The sequence below is a fragment of the Macaca fascicularis genome, chromosome 13 (assembly GCF_037993035.2).
Source record: "Macaca fascicularis isolate 582-1 chromosome 13, T2T-MFA8v1.1".
NCBI lineage: Eukaryota > Metazoa > Chordata > Mammalia > Primates > Cercopithecidae > Macaca > Macaca fascicularis.
In genome coordinates, this window is record NC_088387.1 from 102,453,414 (window position 1) to 102,459,869 (window position 6,456).

The 6,456-nt window shown below is 36.6% G+C and overlaps 1 pseudogene; it reads right to left on the reverse strand.

Annotated features, from left to right (window-relative positions):
• Positions 1–383: 383 nt before the first annotated feature.
• LOC102132049 (CDGSH iron-sulfur domain-containing protein 1 pseudogene) lies at positions 384–835 on the reverse strand (annotated as a pseudogene).
• Between the last annotated feature and the right edge of the window lie 5,621 nt (positions 836–6,456).

The window sequence follows — 6,456 nt, forward strand, 5'->3', positions numbered from 1 at the left end:
GTGGAATTGAATCCTTAATCATTACAAAATGTCCCTTCTTTCTGCTGACACTCTTTTTCTTGAAGTCTGTTTTATCTGATGTGCATGTAGCCCCTCCAGCTTTTTTTATGATATGTGTTTCCATAGTTATTTTTTTCATTCCTTTACTTTCAACCTGTTTTTTAAATTTTGAGAATAATTTAATATGTTGACTTCAAGATGCAACTATATTCTATATAAGATACAACTCTTTATGTCAATATTTTAAAGAAACGGATCCTTAAACAAGACCAAAATAACCCACAGGCCATGAGGTTGGTTTTTCTTTTTTCCTTTTTTATTTTGTTTAAACAAATGTGCAACACGACACTTCAACAAGTAAGACAAATGCCACGAATGTGAAAGCTGCAGTTTGCAATATACCACATTTAGAACCCAGGGGAGGTGAATTAAACAGAGGTGGTAGTCATTCTAATTAAGCAATCAGGTAACTTCACGACAAGTTGATATGCAGCATCAAAAGTGTCCATTTAAGTTTCTTTTTTCTTGACGATCAGAGGTCCCACGTTGTCTCCAGTCTGTTTGTGGTGTTTTGTGTGAGAACTATCACAGAATGGGAACTTTCTGGACCTCCAACAATGGCAGTACACAGCTTTATCTCCCAAATCCTCCATGTCAAAAGCATGTACTATCTTGGGGTTGTCTTTCTGGATGTGAAGGTTGATCATAGCTGTATTTTGGGATCTTTATCATAAAGTCTTTTGTAAGTTAGATAACCAATTGCAGCTGTCCCAGCAGCAATAGTAAATGCTGTGATCCATTCAACTTGTAAGCTGGAACTGGAAGTCAGACTCATGGCATCGCCGCTTGCAAGGCATGTGCACTAGGATACCGGGCACAAATGGATTCCTCAACCTATTTTTATATTTATGTTTCATTTCACAGACAGACTATGGTTGAAACTTTTTTCTTTTTTAATCCATCCCAACTATATTGGCCTTATAATTGTAGTGTCTAGTACATTTTCATTCAATATAATTGTTAATATAGTTGGATTTAGGTCTGCCATTTTACCATTTTTAGGTATTTGTTGCTTCTGTTTTATGTCCCACTTTTTCTCTTTTCCTTCCTTTGTTGAGTTAATTGGATTTTTAAAATATTCCATTTTGATTTTTGTATTGAATTTTTAGCTATATGTTTAGCAGTATTATTTTGGTGGCTGCTCTAGGAACAACGATGTGCGTCTTTAGCTTCTTTCTTTATACCTAGAGTTAATAATGAACTATGTCACATAAAATGTAGGCTGCTTTGCTATAATACAAGGAGCTCCCTTATCCAGCTCCTTTTCCAGATAGAACGTTAAGTAATACCTACCTTCTATGAACAGCAGAAGAAAAGTTGAAAGCTAATAAAGGTTGGTTCATGAGGTTTTGGGAATGAAGCCATCTCCATAACATAAAAGTAGCAAGTGCTGGTATAAAAACTGCAGCAAATTATCCAGAAAATCTAGCTAAGATAATTCATGAAGGTGGCTATGATGCAGGACAGGTGAGCCCCAAACTGGGGCTGAGCCTGTGAGGGTTCTTGGCTTCTCCCAGGAAAGAATTCAAGGGTGAGCCAGTGGTAGGTAGAAGAACACAGCTTTTTTGAAGTGGCAGTGTTATAGCTCCATGACTGTTCTTGCAGAGCAGGGCAACCCCATAGGCAGAGAGTAGCAGCATGGGGGCAGTTCTGTAGTCATGTTTATACCTACTTTTAATTGCATGCAGATTAAGGAGCAGTTTGTGCAGAAATTTCTACAGAAAGGGTAGTAACTTCTGGGTTGTCGAGTCATTGCCATGGAAAGGGGTGGTAACTCCTGAGTGTTGCCATGCAATGGTAAACTGACATGGCACACTGCTGGGTGTACCTTATGGAAAGCTGCTTCTACCCAGTCCCTGTTTTAGTTAGTCCTCAATTTGGACTGATGTCCAAGCCCTGCCTCTGGAGTTGAGTCCCGCTTCCTGCCTCAGCAACACTAAACAACAGATTTTCCAGGTAGACAAAACAGCCTTCTATTGGAAGAAGATGCCATCTAGGACCTTCATAGCTAGAGAGGAGAAGTCGATGCCTGGGTTCAAAGCTTCAAAGGATAGGCTGACTCTATTGTTAGGGGCCAGTGCAACTGGTGACATTAAGTTGATGCCAATGCTTATTTACCATTCTGAAAGTCCTAGAGCCCATAAAAATTATGCTAAATCAACTCTGCTTGTGCTCTAGAAATGGAAGAATCAAGCCTGGATAATAGCACATCTGTTTATAGCATGGTTTGCTGAATATTTTAAGCCCACTCTTGAGACCTATTGCTCAGAAAAAATGATTCCTTTATAAATATTACTACTAATTGACAATGTGTCTAGTCACCCAAGAGCTCTGATAGAGATGTACAAGGAGATTAATATTGTTTTCATGTCTGTTAACAAAACATCCATTCTGCAGCCCATGGGTCAAGAAGTAATTTTGACTTTCATATCTTATTATTTAAGAAATATAGTTTGTAAATCTATAGCTGCCATAGATAGTGATTACTCTGCTGAATCTTGGCAAAGCAAGTTGAAAACTGCCCAGGAAGCATTCACCATTCTAGATGCCATTAACAGCATTTGTGATGCATTGGAGGAGGTCAAAATATCAACATTAACAGGAATTTAGAAGACGTTGATTCCAATTCTCAGGAATGACTTTGACGGTTCAAGTCTTGAGTAGAGAAAGTAACTGCAGATTTGGTGGAAATAGCAAGGGAACTAGAATTAGACTTGGAGCCTAAATATGTGACTGAATTGTAGCAATATGATGATAAAACTTCAATGGAAGAGAAGTTGCTTCTTAGGTGTGAGCAAAAAAGTGATTTCTTGAGATGAAATCTACTCCTAGTGAAGATTCTGTGACGTTGAAATGACAAAAAGGGATTTAGAATATTAGATAAACTTAGTTGATAAAGTAACAGCAGGGTTTGGGAGGATTGACTTCAATTTTGAAAGTTGTCCTATTGTGGATAAAACACTATCAAGCAGCATCACATGCTACAGAGAAATCTTTTGTGAAAGGAAGAGTTGATTGATGAGGCAAACTTCATTGTTGTCTTATTTTAAGAAATTGCCACAGCCACACCAGCCTTCAACAATCACCACCCTAATCATTCAGCAGCCATCAACACTGAGGTAAGACCCTCCACCAGCAAAAAGATTACAACTCACTGAAGGCTCAGATAATCATTAGCATTTTTTAGCTATAAAGTATTTTTCAGACATAATGCTATTGCACATTTAATAGACTACAGTATAGTATAAGCATAACTTTTATATGCCCTGAGAAACCAAGAAATTCATGTGAGTCACTTTATTGCAATATTTGCTTTATTGCAGTGGTCTGGAACTGGACTTGCAATATCTCTGAGGTATGCTTGTAATGCTTTTGTAAGTTCATTTTGTCAAAAGTGAAACAGATGAAATGAATGTTAAGACATTGAATATTGGAGATTTTCTTCAATGATAATAAAAATACAAATTTTGGTGGAACACAGTGTTGTAGAGGAAATAGTTTTCTTGCTAAATTAAGATATCAATAGACTCAGAATGTACTTGAAGTTGGTTGGGTGCACACATACTTAATAACTGTTTCCAAATGTCATTTTTTCCCCCATCAGTTGAATTAGAAACTGTAGTTGTGAAAAATTAAGTAATTTTATATGTATTCAGAAAACTGAACTACTGATTTTGAGTGCAAAATAATAGTTTAGCATGACCGTGTACACTTTTCTGTTTCCTGCCTATTGTCGGATTTTAGAAATCTTTGAATTTTTAAAGAACTACTTTGTGAATCAACTTGTGTCTTAAAATGTTGTAGAGCTTTTGTGTAAACAAATTCTCTAAATTTTGGTTCATTTTGTTTAAAACCAGCTGGAGATATTTAACCAAAATTAAGTAAGGGGTTCATCTTAAGACATCAGCTTATGAATCTTTTTTTGAATTGTGACTACTAAAAACAAGCCCTGTAAATAGGAAGGCACTGAGATTTATCTCTACAAAAGCAAGGGAGAAGCTGAAAAAAATTAAATCACAACAGCTAAAATGGTGTACCACACTTAATATTCAAATTCTCTAAGTGCTTTGAAATATCTTGATTTATGGGGCAAATCTTGTAATGGTGCTCACATGGTAGTTAAGTAAATTTGTATTCCACCATATGGTGGAACGAAGTTGAGTTAGCCTATGATCTCGAACATGTAAAACTGGTGAACCACTCAAAAGAATCATAGAGACAACTTATTTGATATGTTTTGGCAAGGAAAACTACTCTGACGCAAAAGGAAAGTATCTGTGAAAATACTTGAAGTGAAATATTTACTCTTTTCAATATGAAAAATAATTAAAATGGACAATATCCTCAATTTCACTAAAATTTCTCCAAGCTTTCCGGATATCTCAGTACCAAGAGGCAAAATGTTTTCTCAATTAAAAAAATTGCACTCTACAAAGAAGGGTCAATTCAAAGAATCAGTGATCTCAAATTTATTAATCATAATATGCGTTTGAAGAAAATTTCAGGCAATTTTTTGGCAAAGTCTAAAATGATAAGATCAGCTTGAAAAAATTACAATCTTCAGAAAAATTTGGTGATACAATATTAGAGGGTGATATGTCTAGGAAGCAGAATTAAATATGCAAATCCATACCAAACATAAATTATTCTGTTTACATTATTTTTTAATGTTAAGATGATCAACATAAAGATTAAATGAAAAAAAATTTTCAATCTGCGATGCAGGCGGATCACAAGGTCAGGAGATCAAGACCATCCTGGCTAACACAGTGAAACCCCGTCTCTACTAAAAATACAAAAAATTAGCCAGGTGTGGTGGCGGGCACCTGTAGTCCCAGCTACTCGGGCGGCTGAGGCAGGAGAATGGTGTGAACCCGGGAGGCAGAGCTTGCAGTGAGCTGAGATCGCGCCACTGCACTCCAGCCTGGGAGACAGAGCGAGACTTCGTCTCAAAAAAAAAAAAAAAAAAAAAAAAAAAAGAATGAAGTTGAGCATTTTTCATATTGATTAACTATATTTCCTTGGCAGTGATTATTTGTTTATATTCTTTTTCAGTTTTTCTGTTGAGTAGAAAGTCTTTTTTCTTCACAATTTCCAAAATCTCTGTCTCTTTTTCTAGTTGGAAAAGATAGGATAATTTTATTTTATTTTATTTTATGGGTTTAAAACTTTTTTTTTCTAACTTTTATTTTAGATTCAGGGGGTACATGTGCATGTTTGTTACCTGGCTATATTGAGTCATGCTGAGGTTTGGGGTATGAATGATCTGGCCACCCATATGCTGGGCATAGAACCCAACAGTTTTTCAACCTTTGCCCCTCTCCCTTCCTCCCACCTCTAGTAGTCCCCAGTATCTGTTGTTGACATCTTTACAACATAATTTTTTGACTGGATGTACACAAGTCTATATTATAGTTTTAGAATAAATTGTATTTATTTTTTATTTTTTTTTGAGGTGGAGTCTCGCTCTGTCACCCAGGCTGGAGTACAATGGCATGATCTCAGCTCATTGCAACCTCCACCTCCCGGGTTGAAGCCATTCTTCTGTCTCAGCCTCCTGAGTAGCTGGGATTACAGGCACGTGCCACCATGCCCGGCTAATTTTTGTATTTTTAGTAGAAACAGAGTTTCACCATGTTGGCCAGGCTGGTCTTGTACTCCTGGCCTCAGGTGATCTGCCCTCATTGACCTCCCAATGTGCTGGGATTACAGACGTGAGCCACTGCGCCTGGTCAGAAATTTTATTTTTAAAGTTAGTTTTTGAATAGAATAATTTTATGTTCTATCAATAAAAAAAATCAATTTGCTAGGCAATACATAAATCTTATGAAAATTATTTAGTTTTTCTTATTGTTAGCTCCTCCTTCCACTCTCAAAAGTGTCCCAATTTGAATGGTATATTATATGATTGCCCTTGCATTGTGTTTACCATTAACAGAATTCATGAATATTCTGGTGTTCCACCTTTCAGGTAGATTGTAGTTTTGTACTTCTCTGCTCTGCTTGTAATCAGTTATGGCCATATGACATACTTGGGCCAGTGAAAGGCGAGCAGAAGTAATGTGTGGCATCTCTAAGAGCCAATGCATGCTTACCCTCCCCTTTCTGCTGCAGTGATCATGGAAGCGTATGTCAAATAGAAGTTTCTGTCAGGTTGCAGCCTCTAATGGTGATGGCCTGGAGCATAGCTCCTAGCAATGCTGTGTGAGAGATAAATAAGGGAGTGTTATAAATAAATTCACACATTGATCTTTGTGCTGTTAAACCACTGAGATATTGGGATTATTTATTATGTAGCTAAACTTGACCTACCCTCATTGATAAAACTTAAATTTTTTTTTAATTTTAATTAATTTTTTTTTTTTTTGAGACAAGATTTCACTTCTGTTGACCAGG